The 27,651-nt window shown below is 41.5% G+C and overlaps 13 non-coding genes across 13 annotated transcripts; all 13 read right to left on the bottom strand.

Annotated features, from left to right (window-relative positions):
• Positions 1-925: 925 nt before the first annotated feature.
• On the bottom strand, positions 926-997 carry trnag-ucc (transfer RNA glycine (anticodon UCC)). The gene has a single exon. It is a non-coding gene; the product is annotated as a tRNA-Gly (tRNA).
• A 2,307-nt stretch (positions 998-3,304) lies between these two features.
• On the bottom strand, positions 3,305-3,376 carry trnag-ucc (transfer RNA glycine (anticodon UCC)). The gene has a single exon. It is a non-coding gene; the product is annotated as a tRNA-Gly (tRNA).
• A 2,310-nt stretch (positions 3,377-5,686) lies between these two features.
• Positions 5,687-5,758, bottom strand: trnag-ucc (transfer RNA glycine (anticodon UCC)). Its single transcript has one exon. It is a non-coding gene; the product is annotated as a tRNA-Gly (tRNA).
• A 2,310-nt stretch (positions 5,759-8,068) lies between these two features.
• On the bottom strand, positions 8,069-8,140 carry trnag-ucc (transfer RNA glycine (anticodon UCC)). The gene has a single exon. It is a non-coding gene; the product is annotated as a tRNA-Gly (tRNA).
• Positions 8,141-10,450: 2,310 nt separating this feature from the next.
• Positions 10,451-10,522, bottom strand: trnag-ucc (transfer RNA glycine (anticodon UCC)). Its single transcript has one exon. It is a non-coding gene; the product is annotated as a tRNA-Gly (tRNA).
• A 2,307-nt stretch (positions 10,523-12,829) lies between these two features.
• trnag-ucc (transfer RNA glycine (anticodon UCC)) lies at positions 12,830-12,901 on the bottom strand. Its single transcript has one exon. It is a non-coding gene; the product is annotated as a tRNA-Gly (tRNA).
• A 2,307-nt stretch (positions 12,902-15,208) lies between these two features.
• Positions 15,209-15,280, bottom strand: trnag-ucc (transfer RNA glycine (anticodon UCC)). The gene has a single exon. It is a non-coding gene; the product is annotated as a tRNA-Gly (tRNA).
• A 2,310-nt stretch (positions 15,281-17,590) lies between these two features.
• trnag-ucc (transfer RNA glycine (anticodon UCC)) lies at positions 17,591-17,662 on the bottom strand. Its single transcript has one exon. It is a non-coding gene; the product is annotated as a tRNA-Gly (tRNA).
• Positions 17,663-19,973: 2,311 nt separating this feature from the next.
• Positions 19,974-20,045, bottom strand: trnag-ucc (transfer RNA glycine (anticodon UCC)). The gene has a single exon. It is a non-coding gene; the product is annotated as a tRNA-Gly (tRNA).
• Positions 20,046-22,355: 2,310 nt separating this feature from the next.
• trnag-ucc (transfer RNA glycine (anticodon UCC)) lies at positions 22,356-22,427 on the bottom strand. Its single transcript has one exon. It is a non-coding gene; the product is annotated as a tRNA-Gly (tRNA).
• Positions 22,428-23,864: 1,437 nt separating this feature from the next.
• Positions 23,865-23,937, bottom strand: trnam-cau (transfer RNA methionine (anticodon CAU)). Its single transcript has one exon. It is a non-coding gene; the product is annotated as a tRNA-Met (tRNA).
• Positions 23,938-24,135: 198 nt separating this feature from the next.
• On the bottom strand, positions 24,136-24,208 carry trnam-cau (transfer RNA methionine (anticodon CAU)). The gene has a single exon. It is a non-coding gene; the product is annotated as a tRNA-Met (tRNA).
• A 2,065-nt stretch (positions 24,209-26,273) lies between these two features.
• On the bottom strand, positions 26,274-26,346 carry trnam-cau (transfer RNA methionine (anticodon CAU)). The gene has a single exon. It is a non-coding gene; the product is annotated as a tRNA-Met (tRNA).
• Between the last annotated feature and the right edge of the window lie 1,305 nt (positions 26,347-27,651).

Below are 27,651 nucleotides of genomic sequence, written 5' to 3'. Positions count from 1 at the left end.
ATAAAATCATTACAGTCTGAAGGTGAAAAAAATATCCCGATAAAAAATAAATCCCTTTGGCTACACATGGCCTTTCTGCAATGAACTTGAAACAATGTATCAACTATCAACAGTTTGGTCCAGCCAGATGCTTGAGCTAACAAACTTGCAACATTGTATAAAATATTTTGGACCCTCAGTTTCCCCTGCAATTGACCTCTGGGCAGACACAGCTGTAGGCTCTATACCAGGCTAATTGCGCAAGCACAAGAAGTAATCAGGTAGACTTGTTTTGTAACGTTTCCACCGGATCAGAGCATGACATTTTTTTATTTGATTTGCTGAGTGGTTATCCAAAGGGAGAGAGCTGGAAATATTTTTCAAATAGGCTACATTGAGCAACTATTGACATTCTCAATGGATGTAATAACAGACTTTGTTTCCTTGCTGTATGAGGTGAAGAAAAATGTACTTTGAGAAGCTCCACAGCTCATAAGTGGTGGTGATTAAAGATAATCAGAAATACTGTCAGATCCCCAAATGGGCACATTTATAAGCCTACATTTGCTCGCAGGCCAGGTAGCCTAGGCCTACTTCTATGGGTAATCAGGTGCGCGTCCTTAAACATTGTTGACAGGAGCACTCCAAACAAAACACAATGAATAAATGGACAACTCGGAAATGGAATGAAATAAAACAGAACTTGTTTCCATCCCCGCGGCTTCAGCAATGGATCAGTCCACTGAGATATGCGTCAATCAAGTCGTGCCATAAATCCTTTTTTTGGGGAAACTGCTCGACTAAAACATTCTCAGTTGACCAACAGCCTATGGACCAGTTGACTAAATGGTGTCAGCCCTATTTGATACTGAGATTTAAAAAAAAACAGCTGCACTGGACTTTTAGAAGATTCATTTCAAAGGGTGATTCAAACAAAACACCCAGTTGCGTTGGCCGGGAATCGAACCCGGGTCAACTGCTTGGAAGGCAGCTATGCTCACCACTATACCACCAACGCTTACCAAATAACTGCCTGGAGCAGTCTTTGTTTGAAAGTGAAAGTAAAAGAAAACCTACATTTTACATTAGCAGAATAATAATGGGATTCCCTAAAAAACACATCACTGACATCACCAGGCGGTAAATTACTTAATAGACCAATAACAAAGAGTTACAAACAGCTCTGCCAATAACAGCTAGTTTTCAGGTTTCCCCCTTTCCACTCAGACAATGCCAGACATTCCTAGCAAAATTCTTGCTTGACAAATTGCTCTTTACTAACAAGTCATTTTTGATCATTTTTGATCATTTTAATTGAAAACAATCACACTAAGGTATTTCATTGTTACCCAGAAATGATTAGATATAAGGGCAGTCCACGACAAAAAAAATGTTTCGTCGACCAAAAGCCGTCTGTTCTTTCGACCAATCGACTGGTCCAAATTTTAAAAAGTGTATTTTTCCATATATAGACACACCCTATGTGTTTGAATAAAATCAACTATATGTAGGCTACTGAGCTTGTCTGATGCTTTAAGCACACTGTGATTAAATAACAAAGACACAAATTACTCAAGAGGGTGTCAGAAACCAAGATAACCTAACCAGAAAAAAAAACCTGTTCCCGAATCTCCTCCTCCCGCTGCTGATGCTCTAGTGGCAGAGCTAGCACCATTACGCTCCCGGTATTAGGCTACACCAGGGGGTCGGTTTCCATTTAGAGTGCCAATTAACCTTGAATTAATTTTTTACCCCCAAATGTCATTATATCCAATTGGAAGTTACAGTCTTGTCTCCGCAACAGACTCAGGATAGGTGAAGGTTGAGAGCCACGCGTCCTCCGAAACACAACCCAGCCAAGCTGCACTGCTCACTTAACCTGGAAACCAGCCGCACCAATGTGTCGGAGGAAACACCGTACACCTGGCGACCGTGTCGGCGCGCATTGCACCTGGCCCTCCACAGGAATTGCTAGTGCGCGAAGGGACAAAAACATCCCTGCCGGCCAAACCCTCCACTAAACCAGACGCCACTGGGCCAATTGTGCACCGCCCCATGGGTCTCCCGGTAGCAACCAGCAGCAGAGAACACAGACTTGAACCGGGATCTCTAGCGGCAGGGATAGCTATGCGTTGCAATGCCTTAGAACACTGCACCACTCAGGAGGCCCGCCAACTTATCTTACCATTTTGACCGATCTGCGTGCCAGTTATGGTTTTCATATGCATATTTTCGTAGAACAGTTGAATTTATTTCATATGTAAAGTCTTTGTATCTCAAAATCATTTTCAAGTGATGAATAAAAATGATATCTAAACCGAAATGAAAATGACCCAAATCTAAAAGTAACTTCTATTGCCATTGCCAACTATGTAAAAATGGCCTACATAAAGCCAACAAATAAAATCATTACAGTCTGAAGGTGAAAAAAATATCCCGATAAAAAATAAATCCCTTTGGCTACACATGGCCTTTCTGCAATGAACTTGAAACAATGTATCAACTATCAACAGTTTGGTCCAGCCAGATGCTTGAGCTAACAAACTTGCAACATTGTATAAAATATTTTGGACCCTCAGTTTCCCCTGCCATTGACCTCTGGGCAGACACAGCTGTAGGCTCTATACCAGGCTAATTGCGCAAGCACAAGAAGTAATCAGGTAGACTTGTTTTGTAACGTTTCCACCGGATCAGAGCATGACATTTTTTTATTTGATTTGCTGAGTGGTTATCCAAAGGGAGAGAGCTGGAAATATTTTTCAAATAGGCTACATTGAGCAACTATTGACATTCTCAATGGATGTAATAACAGACTTTGTTTCCTTGCTGTATGAGGTGAAGAAAAATGTACTTTGAGAAGCTCCACAGCTCATAAGTGGTGGTGATTAAAGATAATCAGAAATACTGTCAGATCCCCAAATGGGCACATTTATAAGCCTACATTTGCTCGCAGGCCAGGTAGCCTAGGCCTACTTCTATGGGTAATCAGGTGCGCGTCCTTAAACATTGTTGACAGGAGCACTCCAAACAAAACACAATGAATAAATGGACAACTCGGAAATGGAATGAAATAAAACAGAACTTGTTTCCATCCCCGCGGCTTCAGCAATGGATCAGTCCACTGAGATATGCGTCAATCAAGTCGTGCCATAAATCCTTTTTTTGGGGAAACTGCTCGACTAAAACATTCTCAGTTGACCAACAGCCTATGGACCAGTTGACTAAATGGTGTCAGCCCTATTTGATACTGAGATTTAAAAAAAAACAGCTGCACTGGACTTTTAGAAGATTCATTTCAAAGGGTGATTCAAACAAAACACCCAGTTGCGTTGGCCGGGAATCGAACCCGGGTCAACTGCTTGGAAGGCAGCTATGCTCACCACTATACCACCAACGCTTACCAAATAACTCTCTGGAGCAGTCTTTGTTTGAAAGTGAAAGTAAAAGAAAACCTACATTTTACATTAGCAGAATAATAATGGGATTCCCTAAAAAACACATCACTGACATCACCAGGCGGTAAATTACTTAATAGACCAATAACAAAGAGTTACAAACAGCTCTGCCAATAACAGCTAGTTTTCAGGTTTCCCCCTTTCCACTCAGACAATGCCAGACATTCCTAGCAAAATTCTTGCTTGACAAATTGCTCTTTACTAACAAGTCATTTTTGCTCATTTTGCTCATTTTAATTGAAAACAATCACACTAAGGTATTTCATTGTTACCCAGAAATGATTAGATATAAGGGCAGTCCACGACAAAAAAAACGTTTCGTCGACCAAAAGCCGTCTGTTCTTTCGACCAATCGACTGGTCCAAATTTTAAAAAGTGTATTTTTCCATATATAGACACACCCTATGTGTTTGAATAAAATCAACTATATGTAGGCTACTGAGCTTGTCTGATGCTTTAAGCACACTGTGATTAAATAACAAAGATACAAATTACTCAAGAGGGTGTCAGAAACCAAGATAACCTAACCAGAAAAAAAAACCTGTTCCCGAATCTCCTCCTCCCGCTGCTGATGCTCTAGTGGCAGAGCTAGCACCATTACGCTCCCGGTATTAGGCTACACCAGGGGTCGGTTTCCATTTAGAGTGCCAATTAACCTTGAATTAATTTTTTACCCCCAAATGTCATTATATCCAATTGGAAGTTACAGTCTTGTCTCATCTCCGCAACAGACTCAGGATAGGTGAAGGTTGAGAGCCACGCGTCCTCCGAAACACAACCCAGCCAAGCTGCACTGCTCACTTAACCTGGAAACCAGCCGCACCAATGTGTCGGAGGAAACACCGTACACCTGGCGACCGTGTCGGCGCGCATTGCACCTGGCCCTCCACAAGAATTGCTAGTGCGCGAAGGGACAAAAACATCCCTGCCGGCCAAACCCTCCACTAAACCAGACGCCACTGGGCCAATTGTGCACCGCCCCATGGGTCTCCCGGTAGCAACCAGCAGCAGAGAACACAGACTTGAACCGGGATCTCTAGCGGCAGGGATAGCTATGCGTTGCAATGCCTTAGAACACTGCACCACTCAGGAGGCCCGCCAACTTATCTTACCATTTTGACCGATCTGCGTGCCAGTTATGGTTTTCATATGCATATTTTCGTAGAACAGTTGAATTTATTTCATATGTAAAGTCTTTGTATCTCAAAATCATTTTCAAGTGATGAATAAAAATGATATCTAAACCGAAATGAAAATGACCCAAATCTAAAAGTAACTTCTATTGCCATTGCCAACTATGTAAAAATGGCCTACATAAAGCCAACAAATAAAATCATTACAGTCTGAAGGTGAAAAAAATATCCCGATAAAAAATAAATCCCTTTGGCTACACATGGCCTTTCTGCAATGAACTTGAAACAATGTATCAACTATCAACAGTTTGGTCCAGCCAGATGCTTGAGCTAACAAACTTGCAACATTGTATAAAATATTTTGGACCCTCAGTTTCCCCTGCCATTGACCTCTGGGCAGACACAGCTGTAGGCTCTATACCAGGCTAATTGCGCAAGCACAAGAAGTAATCAGGTAGACTTGTTTTGTAACGTTTCCACCGGATCAGAGCATGACATTTTTTTATTTGATTTGCTGAGTGGTTATCCAAAGGGAGAGAGCTGGAAATATTTTTCAAATAGGCTACATTGAGCAACTATTGACATTCTCAATGGATGTAATAACAGACTTTGTTTCCTTGCTGTATGAGGTGAAGAAAAATGTACTTTGAGAAGCTCCACAGCTCATAAGTGGTGGTGATTAAAGATAATCAGAAATACTGTCAGATCCCCAAATGGGCACATTTATAAGCCTACATTTGCTCGCAGGCCAGGTAGCCTAGGCCTACTTCTATGGGTAATCAGGTGCGCGTCCTTAAACATTGTTGACAGGAGCACTCCAAACAAAACACAATGAATAAATGGACAACTCGGAAATGGAATGAAATAAAACAGAACTTGTTTCCATCCCCGCGGCTTCAGCAATGGATCAGTCCACTGAGATATGCGTCAATCAAGTCGTGCCATAAATCCTTTTTTTGGGGAAACTGCTCGACTAAAACATTCTCAGTTGACCAACAGCCTATGGACCAGTTGACTAAATGGTGTCAGCCCTATTTGATACTGAGATTTAAAAAAAAACAGCTGCACTGGACTTTTAGAAGATTCATTTCAAAGGGTGATTCAAACAAAACACCCAGTTGCGTTGGCCGGGAATCGAACCCGGGTCAACTGCTTGGAAGGCAGCTATGCTCACCACTATACCACCAACGCTTACCAAATAACTCTCTGGAGCAGTCTTTGTTTGAAAGTGAAAGTAAAAGAAAACCTACATTTTACATTAGCAGAATAATAATGGGATTCCCTAAAAAACACATCACTGACATCACCAGGCGGTAAATTACTTAATAGACCAATAACAAAGAGTTACAAACAGCTCTGCCAATAACAGCTAGTTTTCAGGTTTCCCCCTTTCCACTCAGACAATGCCAGACATTCCTAGCAAAATTCTTGCTTGACAAATTGCTCTTTACTAACAAGTCATTTTTGCTCATTTTGCTCATTTTAATTGAAAACAATCACACTAAGGTATTTCATTGTTACCCAGAAATGATTAGATATAAGGGCAGTCCACGACAAAAAAAACGTTTCGTCGACCAAAAGCCGTCTGTTCTTTCGACCAATCGACTGGTCCAAATTTTAAAAAGTGTATTTTTCCATATATAGACACACCCTATGTGTTTGAATAAAATCAACTATATGTAGGCTACTGAGCTTGTCTGATGCTTTAAGCACACTGTGATTAAATAACAAAGATACAAATTACTCAAGAGGGTGTCAGAAACCAAGATAACCTAACCAGAAAAAAAAACCTGTTCCCGAATCTCCTCCTCCCGCTGCTGATGCTCTAGTGGCAGAGCTAGCACCATTACGCTCCCGGTATTAGGCTACACCAGGGGTCGGTTTCCATTTAGAGTGCCAATTAACCTTGAATTAATTTTTTACCCCCAAATGTCATTATATCCAATTGGAAGTTACAGTCTTGTCTCATCTCCGCAACAGACTCAGGATAGGTGAAGGTTGAGAGCCACGCGTCCTCCGAAACACAACCCAGCCAAGCTGCACTGCTCACTTAACCTGGAAACCAGCCGCACCAATGTGTCGGAGGAAACACCGTACACCTGGCGACCGTGTCGGCGCGCATTGCACCTGGCCCTCCACAGGAATTGCTAGTGCGCGAAGGGACAAAAACATCCCTGCCGGCCAAACCCTCCACTAAACCAGACGCCACTGGGCCAATTGTGCACCGCCCCATGGGTCTCCCGGTAGCAACCAGCAGCAGAGAACACAGAATTGAACCGGGATCTCTAGCAGCAGGGATAGCTATGCGTTGCAATGCCTTAGAACACTGCACCACTCAGGAGGCCCGCCAACTTATCTTACCATTTTGACCGATCTGCGTGCCAGTTATGGTTTTCATATGCATATTTTCGTAGAACAGTTGAATTTATTTCATATGTAAAGTCTTTGTATCTCAAAATCATTTTCAAGTGATGAATAAAAATGATATCTAAACCGAAATGAAAATGACCCAAATCTAAAAGTAACTTCTATTGCCATTGCCAACTATGTAAAAATGGCCTACATAAAGCCAACAAATAAAATCATTACAGTCTGAAGGTGAAAAAAATATCCCGATAAAAAATAAATCCCTTTGGCTACACATGGCCTTTCTGCAATGAACTTGAAACAATGTATCAACTATCAACAGTTTGGTCCAGCCAGATGCTTGAGCTAACAAACTTGCAACATTGTATAAAATATTTTGGACCCTCAGTTTCCCCTGCCATTGACCTCTGGGCAGACACAGCTGTAGGCTCTATACCAGGCTAATTGCGCAAGCACAAGAAGTAATCAGGTAGACTTGTTTTGTAACGTTTCCACCGGATCAGAGCATGACATTTTTTTATTTGATTTGCTGAGTGGTTATCCAAAGGGAGAGAGCTGGAAATATTTTTCAAATAGGCTACATTGAGCAACTATTGACATTCTCAATGGATGTAATAACAGACTTTGTTTCCTTGCTGTATGAGGTGAAGAAAAATGTACTTTGAGAAGCTCCACAGCTCATAAGTGGTGGTGATTAAAGATAATCAGAAATACTGTCAGATCCCCAAATGGGCACATTTATAAGCCTACATTTGCTCGCAGGCCAGGTAGCCTAGGCCTACTTCTATGGGTAATCAGGTGCGCGTCCTTAAACATTGTTGACAGGAGCACTCCAAACAAAACACAATGAATAAATGGACAACTCGGAAATGGAATGAAATAAAACAGAACTTGTTTCCATCCCCGCGGCTTCAGCAATGGATCAGTCCACTGAGATATGCGTCAATCAAGTCGTGCCATAAATCCTTTTTTTGGGGAAACTGCTCGACTAAAACATTCTCAGTTGACCAACAGCCTATGGACCAGTTGACTAAATGGTGTCAGCCCTATTTGATACTGAGATTTAAAAAAAAACAGCTGCACTGGACTTTTAGAAGATTCATTTCAAAGGGTGATTCAAACAAAACACCCAGTTGCGTTGGCCGGGAATCGAACCCGGGTCAACTGCTTGGAAGGCAGCTATGCTCACCACTATACCACCAACGCTTACCAAATAACTGCCTGGAGCAGTCTTTGTTTGAAAGTGAAAGTAAAAGAAAACCTACATTTTACATTAGCAGAATAATAATGGGATTCCCTAAAAAACACATCACTGACATCACCAGGCGGTAAATTACTTAATAGACCAATAACAAAGAGTTACAAACAGCTCTGCCAATAACAGCTAGTTTTCAGGTTTCCCCCTTTCCACTCAGACAATGCCAGACATTCCTAGCAAAATTCTTGCTTGACAAATTGCTCTTTACTAACAAGTCATTTTTGCTCATTTTGCTCATTTTAATTGAAAACAATCACACTAAGGTATTTCATTGTTACCCAGAAATGATTAGATATAAGGGCAGTCCACGACAAAAAAAACGTTTCGTCGACCAAAAGCCGTCTGTTCTTTCGACCAATCGACTGGTCCAAATTTTAAAAAGTGTATTTTTCCATATATAGACACACCCTATGTGTTTGAATAAAATCAACTATATGTAGGCTACTGAGCTTGTCTGATGCTTTAAGCACACTGTGATTAAATAACAAAGATACAAATTACTCAAGAGGGTGTCAGAAACCAAGATAACCTAACCAGAAAAAAAAACCTGTTCCCGAATCTCCTCCTCCCGCTGCTGATGCTCTAGTGGCAGAGCTAGCACCATTACGCTCCCGGTATTAGGCTACACCAGGGGTCGGTTTCCATTTAGAGTGCCAATTAACCTTGAATTAATTTTTTACCCCCAAATGTCATTATATCCAATTGGAAGTTACAGTCTTGTCTCATCTCCGCAACAGACTCAGGATAGGTGAAGGTTGAGAGCCACGCGTCCTCCGAAACACAACCCAGCCAAGCTGCACTGCTCACTTAACCTGGAAACCAGCCGCACCAATGTGTCGGAGGAAACACCGTACACCTGGCGACCGTGTCGGCGCGCATTGCACCTGGCCCTCCACAGGAATTGCTAGTGCGCGAAGGGACAAAAACATCCCTGCCGGCCAAACCCTCCACTAAACCAGACGCCACTGGGCCAATTGTGCACCGCCCCATGGGTCTCCCGGTAGCAACCAGCAGCAGAGAACACAGAATTGAACCGGGATCTCTAGCAGCAGGGATAGCTATGCGTTGCAATGCCTTAGAACACTGCACCACTCAGGAGGCCCGCCAACTTATCTTACCATTTTGACCGATCTGCGTGCCAGTTATGGTTTTCATATGCATATTTTCGTAGAACAGTTGAATTTATTTCATATGTAAAGTCTTTGTATCTCAAAATCATTTTCAAGTGATGAATAAAAATGATATCTAAACCGAAATGAAAATGACCCAAATCTAAAAGTAACTTCTATTGCCATTGCCAACTATGTAAAAATGGCCTACATAAAGCCAACAAATAAAATCATTACAGTCTGAAGGTGAAAAAAATATCCCGATAAAAAATAAATCCCTTTGGCTACACATGGCCTTTCTGCAATGAACTTGAAACAATGTATCAACTATCAACAGTTTGGTCCAGCCAGATGCTTGAGCTAACAAACTTGCAACATTGTATAAAATATTTTGGACCCTCAGTTTCCCCTGCCATTGACCTCTGGGCAGACACAGCTGTAGGCTCTATACCAGGCTAATTGCGCAAGCACAAGAAGTAATCAGGTAGACTTGTTTTGTAACGTTTCCACCGGATCAGAGCATGACATTTTTTTATTTGATTTGCTGAGTGGTTATCCAAAGGGAGAGAGCTGGAAATATTTTTCAAATAGGCTACATTGAGCAACTATTGACATTCTCAATGGATGTAATAACAGACTTTGTTTCCTTGCTGTATGAGGTGAAGAAAAATGTACTTTGAGAAGCTCCACAGCTCATAAGTGGTGGTGATTAAAGATAATCAGAAATACTGTCAGATCCCCAAATGGGCACATTTATAAGCCTACATTTGCTCGCAGGCCAGGTAGCCTAGGCCTACTTCTATGGGTAATCAGGTGCGCGTCCTTAAACATTGTTGACAGGAGCACTCCAAACAAAACACAATGAATAAATGGACAACTCGGAAATGGAATGAAATAAAACAGAACTTGTTTCCATCCCCGCGGCTTCAGCAATGGATCAGTCCACTGAGATATGCGTCAATCAAGTCGTGCCATAAATCCTTTTTTTGGGGAAACTGCTCGACTAAAACATTCTCAGTTGACCAACAGCCTATGGACCAGTTGACTAAATGGTGTCAGCCCTATTTGATACTGAGATTTAAAAAAAAACAGCTGCACTGGACTTTTAGAAGATTCATTTCAAAGGGTGATTCAAACAAAACACCCAGTTGCGTTGGCCGGGAATCGAACCCGGGTCAACTGCTTGGAAGGCAGCTATGCTCACCACTATACCACCAACGCTTACCAAATAACTGCCTGGAGCAGTCTTTGTTTGAAAGTGAAAGTAAAAGAAAACCTACATTTTACATTAGCAGAATAATAATGGGATTCCCTAAAAAACACATCACTGACATCACCAGGCGGTAAATTACTTAATAGACCAATAACAAAGAGTTACAAACAGCTCTGCCAATAACAGCTAGTTTTCAGGTTTCCCCCTTTCCACTCAGACAATGCCAGACATTCCTAGCAAAATTCTTGCTTGACAAATTGCTCTTTACTAACAAGTCATTTTTGATCATTTTTGATCATTTTAATTGAAAACAATCACACTAAGGTATTTCATTGTTACCCAGAAATGATTAGATATAAGGGCAGTCCACGACAAAAAAAATGTTTCGTCGACCAAAAGCCGTCTGTTCTTTCGACCAATCGACTGGTCCAAATTTTAAAAAGTGTATTTTTCCATATATAGACACACCCTATGTGTTTGAATAAAATCAACTATATGTAGGCTACTGAGCTTGTCTGATGCTTTAAGCACACTGTGATTAAATAACAAAGACACAAATTACTCAAGAGGGTGTCAGAAACCAAGATAACCTAACCAGAAAAAAAAACCTGTTCCCGAATCTCCTCCTCCCGCTGCTGATGCTCTAGTGGCAGAGCTAGCACCATTACACTCCCGGTATTAGGCTACACCAGGGGGTCGGTTTCCATTTAGAGTGCCAATTAACCTTGAATTAATTTTTTACCCCCAAATGTCATTATATCCAATTGGAAGTTACAGTCTTGTCTCCGCAACAGACTCAGGATAGGTGAAGGTTGAGAGCCACGCGTCCTCCGAAACACAACCCAGCCAAGCTGCACTGCTCACTTAACCTGGAAACCAGCCGCACCAATGTGTCGGAGGAAACACCGTACACCTGGCGACCGTGTCGGCGCGCATTGCACCTGGCCCTCCACAGGAATTGCTAGTGCGCGAAGGGACAAAAACATCCCTGCCGGCCAAACCCTCCACTAAACCAGACGCCACTGGGCCAATTGTGCACCGCCCCATGGGTCTCCCGGTAGCAACCAGCAGCAGAGAACACAGACTTGAACCGGGATCTCTAGCAGCAGGGATAGCTATGCGTTGCAATGCCTTAGAACACTGCACCACTCAGGAGGCCCGCCAACTTATCTTACCATTTTGACCGATCTGCGTGCCAGTTATGGTTTTCATATGCATATTTTCGTAGAACAGTTGAATTTATTTCATATGTAAAGTCTTTGTATCTCAAAATCATTTTCAAGTGATGAATAAAAATGATATCTAAACCGAAATGAAAATGACCCAAATCTAAAAGTAACTTCTATTGCCATTGCCAACTATGTAAAAATGGCCTACATAAAGCCAACAAATAAAATCATTACAGTCTGAAGGTGAAAAAAATATCCCGATAAAAAATAAATCCCTTTGGCTACACATGGCCTTTCTGCAATGAACTTGAAACAATGTATCAACTATCAACAGTTTGGTCCAGCCAGATGCTTGAGCTAACAAACTTGCAACATTGTATAAAATATTTTGGACCCTCAGTTTCCCCTGCCATTGACCTCTGGGCAGACACAGCTGTAGGCTCTATACCAGGCTAATTGCGCAAGCACAAGAAGTAATCAGGTAGACTTGTTTTGTAACGTTTCCACCGGATCAGAGCATGACATTTTTTTATTTGATTTGCTGAGTGGTTATCCAAAGGGAGAGAGCTGGAAATATTTTTCAAATAGGCTACATTGAGCAACTATTGACATTCTCAATGGATGTAATAACAGACTTTGTTTCCTTGCTGTATGAGGTGAAGAAAAATGTACTTTGAGAAGCTCCACAGCTCATAAGTGGTGGTGATTAAAGATAATCAGAAATACTGTCAGATCCCCAAATGGGCACATTTATAAGCCTACATTTGCTCGCAGGCCAGGTAGCCTAGGCCTACTTCTATGGGTAATCAGGTGCGCGTCCTTAAACATTGTTGACAGGAGCACTCCAAACAAAACACAATGAATAAATGGACAACTCGGAAATGGAATGAAATAAAACAGAACTTGTTTCCATCCCCGCGGCTTCAGCAATGGATCAGTCCACTGAGATATGCGTCAATCAAGTCGTGCCATAAATCCTTTTTTTGGGGAAACTGCTCGACTAAAACATTCTCAGTTGACCAACAGCCTATGGACCAGTTGACTAAATGGTGTCAGCCCTATTTGATACTGAGATTTAAAAAAAAACAGCTGCACTGGACTTTTAGAAGATTCATTTCAAAGGGTGATTCAAACAAAACACCCAGTTGCGTTGGCCGGGAATCGAACCCGGGTCAACTGCTTGGAAGGCAGCTATGCTCACCACTATACCACCAACGCTTACCAAATAACTGCCTGGAGCAGTCTTTGTTTGAAAGTGAAAGTAAAAGTAAACCTACATTTTACATTAGCAGAATAATAATGGGATTCCCTAAAAAACACATCACTGACATCACCAGGCGGTAAATTACTTAATAGACCAATAACAAAGAGTTACAAACAGCTCTGCCAATAACAGCTAGTTTTCAGGTTTCCCCCTTTCCACTCAGACAATGCCAGACATTCCTAGCAAAATTCTTGCTTGACAAATTGCTCTTTACTAACAAGTCATTTTTGATCATTTTTGATCATTTTAATTGAAAACAATCACACTAAGGTATTTCATTGTTACCCAGAAATGATTAGATATAAGGGCAGTCCACGACAAAAAAAATGTTTCGTCGACCAAAAGCCGTCTGTTCTTTCGACCAATCGACTGGTCCAAATTTTAAAAAGTGTATTTTTCCATATATAGACACACCCTATGTGTTTGAATAAAATCAACTATATGTAGGCTACTGAGCTTGTCTGATGCTTTAAGCACACTGTGATTAAATAACAAAGACACAAATTACTCAAGAGGGTGTCAGAAACCAAGATAACCTAACCAGAAAAAAAAACCTGTTCCCGAATCTCCTCCTCCCGCTGCTGATGCTCTAGTGGCAGAGCTAGCACCATTACACTCCCGGTATTAGGCTACACCAGGGGGTCGGTTTCCATTTAGAGTGCCAATTAACCTTGAATTAATTTTTTACCCCCAAATGTCATTATATCCAATTGGAAGTTACAGTCTTGTCTCCGCAACAGACTCAGGATAGGTGAAGGTTGAGAGCCACGCGTCCTCCAAAACACAACCCAGCCAAGCTGCACTGCTCACTTAACCTGGAAACCAGCCGCACCAATGTGTCGGAGGAAACACCGTACACCTGGCGACCGTGTCGGCGCGCATTGCACCTGGCCCTCCACAGGAATTGCTAGTGCGCGAAGGGACAAAAACATCCCTGCCGGCCAAACCCTCCACTAAACCAGACGCCACTGGGCCAATTGTGCACCGCCCCATGGGTCTCCCGGTAGCAACCAGCAGCAGAGAACACAGACTTGAACCGGGATCTCTAGCGGCAGGGATAGCTATGCGTTGCAATGCCTTAGAACACTGCACCACTCAGGAGGCCCGCCAACTTATCTTACCATTTTGACCGATCTGCGTGCCAGTTATGGTTTTCATATGCATATTTTCGTAGAACAGTTGAATTTATTTCATATGTAAAGTCTTTGTATCTCAAAATCATTTTCAAGTGATGAATAAAAATGATATCTAAACCGAAATGAAAATGACCCAAATCTAAAAGTAACTTCTATTGCCATTGCCAACTATGTAAAAATGGCCTACATAAAGCCAACAAATAAAATCATTACAGTCTGAAGGTGAAAAAAATATCCCGATAAAAAATAAATCCCTTTGGCTACACATGGCCTTTCTGCAATGAACTTGAAACAATGTATCAACTATCAACAGTTTGGTCCAGCCAGATGCTTGAGCTAACAAACTTGCAACATTGTATAAAATATTTTGGACCCTCAGTTTCCCCTGCCATTGACCTCTGGGCAGACACAGCTGTAGGCTCTATACCAGGCTAATTGCGCAAGCACAAGAAGTAATCAGGTAGACTTGTTTTGTAACGTTTCCACCGGATCAGAGCATGACATTTTTTTATTTGATTTGCTGAGTGGTTATCCAAAGGGAGAGAGCTGGAAATATTTTTCAAATAGGCTACATTGAGCAACTATTGACATTCTCAATGGATGTAATAACAGACTTTGTTTCCTTGCTGTATGAGGTGAAGAAAAATGTACTTTGAGAAGCTCCACAGCTCATAAGTGGTGGTGATTAAAGATAATCAGAAATACTGTCAGATCCCCAAATGGGCACATTTATAAGCCTACATTTGCTCGCAGGCCAGGTAGCCTAGGCCTACTTCTATGGGTAATCAGGTGCGCGTCCTTAAACATTGTTGACAGGAGCACTCCAAACAAAACACAATGAATAAATGGACAACTCGGAAATGGAATGAAATAAAACAGAACTTGTTTCCATCCCCGCGGCTTCAGCAATGGATCAGTCCACTGAGATATGCGTCAATCAAGTCGTGCCATAAATCCTTTTTTTGGGGAAACTGCTCGACTAAAACATTCTCAGTTGACCAACAGCCTATGGACCAGTTGACTAAATGGTGTCAGCCCTATTTGATACTGAGATTTTTTTTAAAACAGCTGCACTGGACTTTTAGAAGATTCATTTCAAAGGGTGATTCAAACAAAACACCCTGTTGCGTTGGCCGGGAATCGAACCCGGGTCAACTGCTTGGAAGGCAGCTATGCTCACCACTATACCACCAACGCTTACCAAATAACTCTCTGGAGCAGTCTTTGTTTGAAAGTGAAAGTAAAAGAAAACCTACATTTTACATTAGCAGAATAATAATGGGATTCCCTAAAAAACACATCACTGACATCACCAGGCGGTAAATTACTTAATAGACCAATAACAAAGAGTTACAAACAGCTCTGCCAATAACAGCTAGTTTTCAGGTTTCCCCCTTTCCACTCAGACAATGCCAGACATTCCTAGCAAAATTCTTGCTTGACAAATTGCTCTTTACTAACAAGTCATTTTTGCTCATTTTGCTCATTTTAATTGAAAACAATCACACTAAGGTATTTCATTGTTACCCAGAAATGATTAGATATAAGGGCAGTCCACGACAAAAACAACGTTTCGTCGACCAAAAGCCGTCTGTTCTTTCGACCAATCGACTGGTCCAAATTTTAAAAAGTGTATTTTTCCATATATAGACACACCCTATGTGTTTGAATAAAATCAACTATATGTAGGCTACTGAGCTTGTCTGATGCTTTAAGCACACTGTGATTAAATAACAAAGATACAAATTACTCAAGAGGGTGTCAGAAACCAAGATAACCTAACCAGAAAAAAAAACCTGTTCCCGAATCTCCTCCTCCCGCTGCTGATGCTCTAGTGGCAGAGCTAGCACCATTACGCTCCCGGTATTAGGCTACACCAGGGGTCGGTTTCCATTTAGAGTGCCAATTAACCTTGAATTAATTTTTTACCCCCAAATGTCATTATATCCAATTGGAAGTTACAGTCTTGTCTCATCTCCGCAACAGACTCAGGATAGGTGAAGGTTGAGAGCCACGCGTCCTCCGAAACACAACCCAGCCAAGCTGCACTGCTCACTTAACCTGGAAACCAGCCGCACCAATGTGTCGGAGGAAACACCGTACACCTGGCGACCGTGTCGGCGCGCATTGCACCTGGCCCTCCACAAGAATTGCTAGTGCGCGAAGGGACAAAAACATCCCTGCCGGCCAAACCCTCCACTAAACCAGACGCCACTGGGCCAATTGTGCACCGCCCCATGGGTCTCCCGGTAGCAACCAGCAGCAGAGAACACAGACTTGAACCGGGATCTCTAGCGGCAGGGATAGCTATGCGTTGCAATGCCTTAGAACACTGCACCACTCAGGAGGCCCGCCAACTTATCTTACCATTTTGACCGATCTGCGTGCCAGTTATGGTTTTCATATGCATATTTTCGTAGAACAGTTGAATTTATTTCATATGTAAAGTCTTTGTATCTCAAAATCATTTTCAAGTGATGAATAAAAATGATATCTAAACCGAAATGAAAATGACCCAAATCTAAAAGTAACTTCTATTGCCATTGCCAACTATGTAAAAATGGCCTACATAAAGCCAACAAATAAAATCATTACAGTCTGAAGGTGAAAAAAATATCCCGATAAAAAATAAATCCCTTTGGCTACACATGGCCTTTCTGCAATGAACTTGAAACAATGTATCAACTATCAACAGTTTGGTCCAGCCAGATGCTTGAGCTAACAAACTTGCAACATTGTATAAAATATTTTGGACCCTCAGTTTCCCCTGCCATTGACCTCTGGGCAGACACAGCTGTAGGCTCTATACCAGGATAATTGCGCAAGCACAAGAAGTAATCAGGTAGACTTGTTTTGTAACGTTTCCACCGGATCAGAGCATGACATTTTTTTATTTGATTTGCTGAGTGGTTATCCAAAGGGAGAGAGCTGGAAATATTTTTCAAATAGGCTACATTGAGCAACTATTGACATTCTCAATGGATGTAATAACAGACTTTGTTTCCTTGCTGTATGAGGTGAAGAAAAATGTACTTTGAGAAGCTCCACAGCTCATAAGTGGTGGTGATTAAAGATAATCAGAAATACTGTCAGATCCCCAAATGGGCACATTTATAAGCCTACATTTGCTCGCAGGCCAGGTAGCCTAGGCCTACTTCTATGGGTAATCAGGTGCGCGTCCTTAAACATTGTTGACAGGAGCACTCCAAACAAAACACAATGAATAAATGGACAACTCGGAAATGGAATGAAATAAAACAGAACTTGTTTCCATCCCCGCGGCTTCAGCAATGGATCAGTCCACTGAGATATGCGTCAATCAAGTCGTGCCATAAATCCTTTTTTTGGGGAAACTGCTCGACTAAAACATTCTCAGTTGACCAACAGCCTATGGACCAGTTGACTAAATGGTGTCAGCCCTATTTGATACTGAGATTTTTAAAAAAACAGCTGCACTGGACTTTTAGAAGATTCATTTCAAAGGGTGATTCAAACAAAACACCCTGTTGCGTTGGCCGGGAATCGAACCCGGGTCAACTGCTTGGAAGGCAGCTATGCTCACCACTATACCACCAACGCTTACCAAATAACTCTCTGGAGCAGTCTTTGTTTGAAAGTGAAAGTAAAAGAAAACCTACATTTTACATTAGCAGAATAATAATGGGATTCCCTAAAAAACACATCACTGACATCACCAGGCGGTAAATTACTTAATAGACCAATAACAAAGAGTTACAAACAGCTCTGCCAATAACAGCTAGTTTTCAGGTTTCCCCCTTTCCACTCAGACAATGCCAGACATTCCTAGCAAAATTCTTGCTTGACAAATTGCTCTTTACTAACAAGTCATTTTTGCTCATTTTGCTCATTTTAATTGAAAACAATCACACTAAGGTATTTCATTGTTACCCAGAAATGATTAGATATAAGGGCAGTCCACGACAAAAACAACGTTTCGTCGACCAAAAGCCGTCTGTTCTTTCGACCAATCGACTGGTCCAAATTTTAAAAAGTGTATTTTTCCATATATAGACACACCCTATGTGTTTGAATAAAATCAACTATATGTAGGCTACTGAGCTTGTCTGATGCTTTAAGCACACTGTGATTAAATAACAAAGATACAAATTACTCAAGAGGGTGTCAGAAACCAAGATAACCTAACCAGAAAAAAAAACCTGTTCCCGAATCTCCTCCTCCCGCTGCTGATGCTCTAGTGGCAGAGCTAGCACCATTACACTCCCGGTATTAGGCTACACCAGGGGGTCGGTTTCCATTTAGAGTGCCAATTAACCTTGAATTAATTTTTTACCCCCAAATGTCATTATATCCAATTGGAAGTTACAGTCTTGTCTCATCTCCGCAACAGACTCAGGATAGGTGAAGGTTGAGAGCCACGCGTCCTCCGAAACACAACCCAGCCAAGCTGCACTGCTCACTTAACCTGGAAACCAGCCGCACCAATGTGTCGGAGGAAACACCGTACACCTGGCGACCGTGTCGGCGCGCATTGCACCTGGCCCTCCACAAGAATTGCTAGTGCGCGAAGGGACAAAAACATCCCTGCCGGCCAAACCCTCCACTAAACCAGACGCCACTGGGCCAATTGTGCACCGCCCCATGGGTCTCCCGGTAGCAACCAGCAGCAGAGAACACAGACTTGAACCGGGATCTCTAGCGGCAGGGATAGCTATGCGTTGCAATGCCTTAGAACACTGCACCACTCAGGAGGCCCGCCAACTTATCTTACCATTTTGACCGATCTGCGTGCCAGTTATGGTTTTCATATGCATATTTTCGTAGAACAGTTGAATTTATTTCATATGTAAAGTCTTTGTATCTCAAAATCATTTTCAAGTGATGAATAAAAATGATATCTAAACCGAAATGAAAATGACCCAAATCTAAAAGTAACTTCTATTGCCATTGCCAACTATGTAAAAATGGCCTACATAAAGCCAACAAATAAAATCATTACAGTCTGAAGGTGAAAAAAATATCCCGATAAAAAATAAATCCCTTTGGCTACACATGGCCTTTCTGCAATGAACTTGAAACAATGTATCAACTATCAACAGTTTGGTCCAGCCAGATGCTTGAGCTAACAAACTTGCAACATTGTATAAAATATTTTGGACCCTCAGTTTCCCCTGCCATTGACCTCTGGGCAGACACAGCTGTAGGCTCTATACCAGGATAATTGCGCAAGCACAAGAAGTAATCAGGTAGACTTGTTTTGTAACGTTTCCACCGGATCAGAGCATGACATTTTTTTATTTGATTTGCTGAGTGGTTATCCAAAGGGAGAGAGCTGGAAATATTTTTCAAATAGGCTACATTGAGCAACTATTGACATTCTCAATGGATGTAATAACAGACTTTGTTTCCTTGCTGTATGAGGTGAAGAAAAATGTACTTTGAGAAGCTCCACAGCTCATAAGTGGTGGTGATTAAAGATAATCAGAAATACTGTCAGATCCCCAAATGGGCACATTTATAAGCCTACATTTGCTCGCAGGCCAGGTAGCCTAGGCCTACTTCTATGGGTAATCAGGTGCGCGTCCTTAAACATTGTTGACAGGAGCACTCCAAACAAAACACAATGAATAAATGGACAACTCGGAAATGGAATGAAATAAAACAGAACTTGTTTCCATCCCCGCGGCTTCAGCAATGGATCAGTCCACTGAGATATGCGTCAATCAAGTCGTGCCATAAATCCTTTTTTTGGGGAAACTGCTCGACTAAAACATTCTCAGTTGACCAACAGCCTATGGACCAGTTGACTAAATGGTGTCAGCCCTATTTGATACTGAGATTTTAAAAAAAACAGCTGCACTGGACTTTTAGAAGATTCATTTCAAAGGGTGATTCAAACAAAACACCCTGTTGCGTTGGCCGGGAATCGAACCCGGGTCAACTGCTTGGAAGGCAGCTATGCTCACCACTATACCACCAACGCTTACCAAATAACTCTCTGGAGCAGTCTTTGTTTGAAAGTGAAAGTAAAAGAAAACCTACATTTTACATTAGCAGAATAATAATGGGATTCCCTAAAAAACACATCACTGACATCACCAGGCGGTAAATTACTTAATAGACCAATAACAAAGAGTTACAAACAGCTCTGCCAATAACAGCTAGTTTTCAGGTTTCCCCCTTTCCACTCAGACAATGCCAGACATTCCTAGCAAAATTCTTGCTTGACAAATTGCTCTTTACTAACAAGTCATTTTTGCTCATTTTGCTCATTTTAATTGAAAACAATCACACTAAGGTATTTCATTGTTACCCAGAAATGATTAGATATAAGGGCAGTCCACGACAAAAACAACGTTTCGTCGACCAAAAGCCGTCTGTTCTTTCGACCAATCGACTGGTCCAAATTTTAAAAAGTGTATTTTTCCATATATAGACACACCCTATGTGTTTGAATAAAATCAACTATATGTAGGCTACTGAGCTTGTCTGATGCTTTAAGCACACTGTGATTAAATAACAAAGATACAAATTACTCAAGAGGGTGTCAGAAACCAAGATAACCTAACCAGAAAAAAAAACCTGTTCCCGAATCTCCTCCTCCCGCTGCTGATGCTCTAGTGGCAGAGCTAGCACCATTACGCTCCCGGTATTAGGCTACACCAGGGGTCGGTTTCCATTTAGAGTGCCAATTAACCTTGAATTAATTTTTTACCCCCAAATGTCATTATATCCAATTGGAAGTTACAGTCTTGTCTCATCTCCGCAACAGACTCAGGATAGGTGAAGGTTGAGAGCCACGCGTCCTCCGAAACACAACCCAGCCAAGCTGCACTGCTCACTTAACCTGGAAACCAGCCGCACCAATGTGTCGGAGGAAACACCGTACACCTGGCGACCGTGTCGGCGCGCATTGCACCTGGCCCTCCACAGGAATTGCTAGTGCGCGAAGGGACAAAAACATCCCTGCCGGCCAAACCCTCCACTAAACCAGACGCCACTGGGCCAATTGTGCACCGCCCCATGGGTCTCCCGGTAGCAACCAGCAGCAGAGAACACAGACTTGAACCGGGATCTCTAGCGGCAGGGATAGCTATGCGTTGCAATGCCTTAGAACACTGCACCACTCAGGAGGCCCGCCAACTTATCTTACCATTTTGACCGATCTGCGTGCCAGTTATGGTTTTCATATGCATATTTTCGTAGAACAGTTGAATTTATTTCATATGTAAAGTCTTTGTATCTCAAAATCATTTTCAAGTGATGAATAAAAATGATATCTAAACCGAAATGAAAATGACCCAAATCTAAAAGTAACTTCTATTGCCATTGCCAACTATGTAAAAATGGCCTACATAAAGCCAACAAATAAAATCATTACAGTCTGAAGGTGAAAAAAATATCCCGATAAAAAATAAATCCCTTTGGCTACACATGGCCTTTCTGCAATGAACTTGAAACAATGTATCAACTATCAACAGTTTGGTCCAGCCAGATGCTTGAGCTAACAAACTTGCAACATTGTATAAAATATTTTGGACCCTCAGTTTCCCCTGCCATTGACCTCTGGGCAGACACAGCTGTAGGCTCTATACCAGGCTAATTGCGCAAGCACAAGAAGTAATCAGGTAGACTTGTTTTGTAACGTTTCCACCGGATCAGAGCATGACATTTTTTTATTTGATTTGCTGAGTGGTTATCCAAAGGGAGAGAGCTGGAAATATTTTTCAAATAGGCTACATTGAGCAACTATTGACATTCTCAATGGATGTAATAACAGACTTTGTTTCCTTGCTGTATGAGGTGAAGAAAAATGTACTTTGAGAAGCTCCACAGCTCATAAGTGGTGGTGATTAAAGATAATCAGAAATACTGTCAGATCCCCAAATGGGCACATTTATAAGCCTACATTTGCTCGCAGGCCAGGTAGCCTAGGCCTACTTCTATGGGTAATCAGGTGCGCGTCCTTAAACATTGTTGACAGGAGCACTCCAAACAAAACACAATGAATAAATGGACAACTCGGAAATGGAATGAAATAAAACAGAACTTGTTTCCATCCCCGCGGCTTCAGCAATGGATCAGTCCACTGAGATATGCGTCAATCAAGTCGTGCCATAAATCCTTTTTTTGGGGAAACTGCTCGACTAAAACATTCTCAGTTGACCAACAGCCTATGGACCAGTTGACTAAATGGTGTCAGCCCTATTTGATACTGAGATTTAAAAAAAAACAGCTGCACTGGACTTTTAGAAGATTCATTTCAAAGGGTGATTCAAACAAAACACCCAGTTGCGTTGGCCGGGAATCGAACCCGGGTCAACTGCTTGGAAGGCAGCTATGCTCACCACTATACCACCAACGCTTACCAAATGACTGCTCTGGAGCAGTCTTTGTTTGAAAGTGAAAGTAAAAGAAAACCTACATTTTACATTAGCAGAACAATAATGGGATTCCCTAAAAAAAACACATCACTGACATCACCAGGCGGTAAATGAGTTAATAGACCGATAACAACTGCCACTATGCCTATGAACAAGCATGTGGCATGGAGGCACCACAGTGGAGGCTGGTGGTAGGAGCTATAGGAGGATGGGCTCATTGTAATGGCTGTAATTGAATAAATGGATTAAAGTCAAACATTTGATTTCTATATATTTGATGTGTTTGATACCTAAAGAAATGCATTTATTAATGTCTACATTGTTTTTTGCGACATTTATTATATTAGACACCTTAATGCATACTTTTAAATTATATTATGTGAGCTAAACATAAAAATACAAAATGAAAAAATATATTAAAATCAATTCCTTAAAGTATATATTTTTTGAATGTTCGAATGTCACTGTTCCCACTACAACAACAAAAATACTTAATTAAATGCATAATTTTGTCCTCAACACATTTAATTGACACATTTAACATTTACTTGAAATACTCAAAAACGCATTGGGCTTTAATCGTGGCCTTCAAAGTTAACATGCGATTGCATTTAGAATTGTTATTTGTTGCGCAATGACTGGGTTTACAAAAACACGTTTCACTCCAGTGAGGAGCTACTCTTGCGCTGCCTGACAGGTAATAGGATACTCCGTTCCTCAAACTAAGCTCTGTATGCACCCAATTATGCAAATTAACCTATAGAACGATAAGCATGACCGGTCAAATGTATTTTCGGCTGCTAACCAATTATCGGCTAACCTGTTAACATCCCTAAATTCTTTGTGGTTTGTCTTTTAGAACAGTGCTAACGTAACATGTCACCGAGCTTATTGCTCCAGATCCATTGATTTCAATACAATGTTGATGTGAGTGATTCATTTGCGCATGCTACTGATTACAGTAGAATAAGCTAATCAATTACAGTTTAGAGTGGACGCTTGTCAAATGTTGATGCATGTGCAGTTTAGAAGGTAACGATTTTAGCTGAATACAAGTAATCTGAACACAAGTGTGTAGAGAGTTATTTTATGTTTTGGTCTTCAAAATATCACAACCTATTTCAGCATATTGATTATGAATTTAAAACCGGTGTTTTGACACGGCTGTAATTAAAAAATCCATGACAACAGGAAGCAGAAACAGTATCATTTTCAACAATTTTTTAGGAATAGAAATGATACTTTTAACATACATTTTCAACAGGATTCTACTAAATCAGGTAAAAACTTCTGAATGAGCCCAAAAACGTTCTCTGATTTTGATGATATAACTGAAATTGTGAAAATGAGGTTGTTTTGCCTACTATAAACTATATTATACCAACACTCTCCTCTGGGTGCAACCTCTACAAAAAATCTGCCCCCTGTGAGGATCGAACTCACGACCTTCAGATTATGAGACTGACGCGCTACCTACTGCGCTAAGGAGGCTTATATCAAATGACCCAAAATAAAAAGTAATAATTAAAAGTAAAACAATAAGAATAACGAGGCTATATATGGGGGCACCTGTACTGAATCAGTGTGCAGGGTACAGACTAGTTGGGCTAAAGGATGGGAGTTGTTTTGGGATAGGGAATGTGTAATACAACCTTGCAAAAGCTAAAAAGAGGTACATGAAAAAGCCAATGCCCCCTGTGAGGATCGAACTCACGACCTTCAGATTATGAGACTGACGCGCTACCTACTGCGCTAAGGAGGCTTATATCAAAGTTAAAAACACAGAGTTTGAAAGGACGTTCCTGATTGGTGAATTTGGTCATATCAATATGATTAGGTAATATGATTGGGCAGTACAGACAATCTCCGTATTTGCCCCTTGTGATGAAATGTCTATTATAGTTTAGACTACGGCAAGAATACTCAAATACTGTTTGAGAAGGTCCGGTAACACAGATTTCCTAGGTGACAAAGGGCTGTATGGATATTGTCATTTATCAGAGCAGTAAAAAAAAAAAACACCTCGTGACCCAAGCAACATGCGCCACGTCTATTTCTATGGCCACAAGTACTGTTCATGACACGAACTGTTCACACCCCTCTTGTTGGCAGAGAGAATTTAGCAAATTTAAAGCTCATTTCCTGCAATTCTACACATTTGTTCATGTGATACTCGAGTGACTCAAACATTACAACAAAATCAATGGGCTAAAACACCTACCTAAAAAACATTAGCTGACATGGGCTACTTGATCCAACTGTCATAAATGGCTCTCCAATCCATGACAACAGGAAGCAGCAACAGTATCAATTTCAACTAATGATTTAGGAATATAAATGATACATTTCCAACAGGATTCTACTAACTCAGGTAAAAACACTGTTTCCCATGCTTGTTCAATGAACCATAAACAATTAATGAACATGCACCTGTGGAGCGGTCGTTAAGACACTAACAGCTTACAGACGGTAGGCAATTAAGGTCACAGTTATGAAAACTTAGGACACTAAAGAGGTCTTTCTACTGACTCTGAAAAACACCAAAAGAAATATGCCCAGGGTTCCTGCTCACATATGTGAACGTGCCTTATACCCTGACTACACCGCTCGCGTTGCAAAATACATTTAGGAATCTATGTTATTCAATTATTGCACCCACACTGCTTGCACGCGTCAACGAGCGTCTGCGTTGCCAAGGGCTAAAATAGAAGTCATTCCTATTTCTGACGCAGATCGCGCTGCAAGTCCTGCCTCTCCCATCTCCTCATTGGTTTATAGAAGTAGGTACCCACGTGCGATCTCCTCATTGGTTATACCCATGTGGGCGATTGAAAAACGAACTGTTGCCGGATGTCGTGGTAATACGATGAAAGTTTAGATGCCAATCACCATATAAGTTAAACGATGAAAAGGCCTGGAAGGAGGAGAGATGACTAGAAACGATTCGGTTTACCGTTTTTATGTGTAGATTAATTGTTGGAGTAGAGGAACTTGTGCATTTCAGGTAAAATAACAACCTAATGTTTATATCCCAGGACAAATTAGCTAGCAACAGCAAGCTAGCTAAATAGGACAAATTAGCTAGCAAGTGCAAGCTAAATTGCCATAAATGTTTAATGCTTTTCGACCTGTCCCCAAATTAATGTCACTGGTTCAGAGTTTGTTTTGATATTTTAACCTGCGTGTCGTGATCGCGTTTGGTGTAGGGGGACAAAATAAATGTATGCACGATGGCGCACGCGCACAGCCGGTTTGGGTTCCGTGTTAGGCATGCTGCAAGGAGGCATGAGGACTGCAGATGTGGCCAGGGAAATAAATTGTAATGTCCGTACCGTGAGACGCCTAAGACAGCGCTACAGGGAGACAGGACGGACAGCTGATTGTCCTCGCAGTGGCAGACCACGTGTAACAACACCTGCACAGGATCGGTACATCCGAACATCACACCTGCGGGACAGGTACAGGATGGCAACAACAACTGCCCGAGTTACACCAGGAACGCACATATATCAGTATCAGTAAGTTTTGTCCCCCCAAAAATTGTAATCAGATGAAGAAAAAGCCATATCGGTCAGGCTCGATGAGATATAACTAGTTGGTGGGCAAAAACAGTCATCAAAACAGACATTGCATATGTCTGTACTTTACTATGAAAATGTCAATGGGTCACACAGACTGAGGATCAAGGTAATAGATTCTGCTTACTAATGCAGTTCTCTCCTACGGAATTGCCTAGGCCGTAGGGCTAAGGGATGGGAGTTGTTTTGGGATAGGGCATGTGTAATACAATCTTGCAAAAGCTAAAAAGAGGTACATGAAAAAGCCAATGCCCCCTGTGAGGATCGAACTCACGACCTTCAGATTATGAGACTGACGCGCTACCTACTGCGCTAAGGAGGCTTATATCAAAGTTAAAAACACAGAGTTTGAAAGGACGTTCCTGATTGGTGAATTTGGTCATATCAATATGATTAGGTAATATGATTGGGCAGTACAGACAATCTCCGTATTTGCCCCTTGTGATGAAATGTCTATTATAGTTTAGACTACGGCAAGAATACTCAAATACTGTTTGAGAAGGTCCGGTAACACAGATTTCCTAGGTGACAAAGGGCTGTATGGATATTGTCATTTATCAGAGCAGTAAAAAAAAAAAACACCTCGTGACCCAAGCAACATGCGCCACGTCTATTTCTATGGCCACAAGTACTGTTCATGACACGAACTGTTCACACCCCTCTTGTTGGCAGAGAGAATTTAGCAAATTTAAAGCTCATTTCCTGCAATTCTACACATTTGTTCATGTGATACTCGAGTGACTCAAACATTACAACAAAATCAATGGGCTAAAACACCTACCTAAAAAACATTAGCTGACATGGGCTACTTGATCCAACTGTCATAAATGGCTCTCCAATCCATGACAACAGGAAGCAGCAACAGTATCAATTTCAACTAATGATTTAGGAATATAAATGATACATTTCCAACAGGATTCTACTAACTCAGGTAAAAACACTGTTTCCCATGCTTGTTCAATGAACCATAAACAATTAATGAACATGCACCTGTGGAGCGGTCGTTAAGACACTAACAGCTTACAGACGGTAGGCAATTAAGGTCACAGTTATGAAAACTTAGGACACTAAAGAGGTCTTTCTACTGACTCTGAAAAACACCAAAAGAAATATGCCCAGGGTTCCTGCTCACATATGTGAACGTGCCTTATACCCTGACTACACCGCTCGCGTTGCAAAATACATTTAGGAATCTATGTTATTCAATTATTGCACCCACACTGCTTGCACGCGTCAACGAGCGTCTGCGTTGCCAAGGGCTAAAATAGAAGTCATTCCTATTTCTGACGCAGATCGCGCTGCAAGTCCTGCCTCTCCCATCTCCTCATTGGTTTATAGAAGTAGGTACCCACGTGCGATCTCCTCATTGGTTATACCCATGTGGGCGATTGAAAAACGAACTGTTGCCGGATGTCGTGGTAATACGATGAAAGTTTAGATGCCAATCACCATATAAGTTAAACGATGAAAAGGCCTGGAAGGAGGAGAGATGACTAGAAACGATTCGGTTTACCGTTTTTATGTGTAGATTAATTGTTGGAGTAGAGGAACTTGTGCATTTCAGGTAAAATAACAACCTAATGTTTATATCCCAGGACAAATTAGCTAGCAACAGCAAGCTAGCTAA

This window comes from Salmo salar, chromosome 03 (assembly GCF_965601325.2).
Source record: "Salmo salar chromosome 03, fSalSal1, whole genome shotgun sequence".
In the NCBI taxonomy this organism is placed as follows: Eukaryota; Metazoa; Chordata; class Actinopteri; order Salmoniformes; family Salmonidae; genus Salmo; species Salmo salar.
The sequence above is the reverse complement of the archived record's forward strand: the minus strand, read 5'-3'. Positions and strand labels throughout refer to the sequence as shown.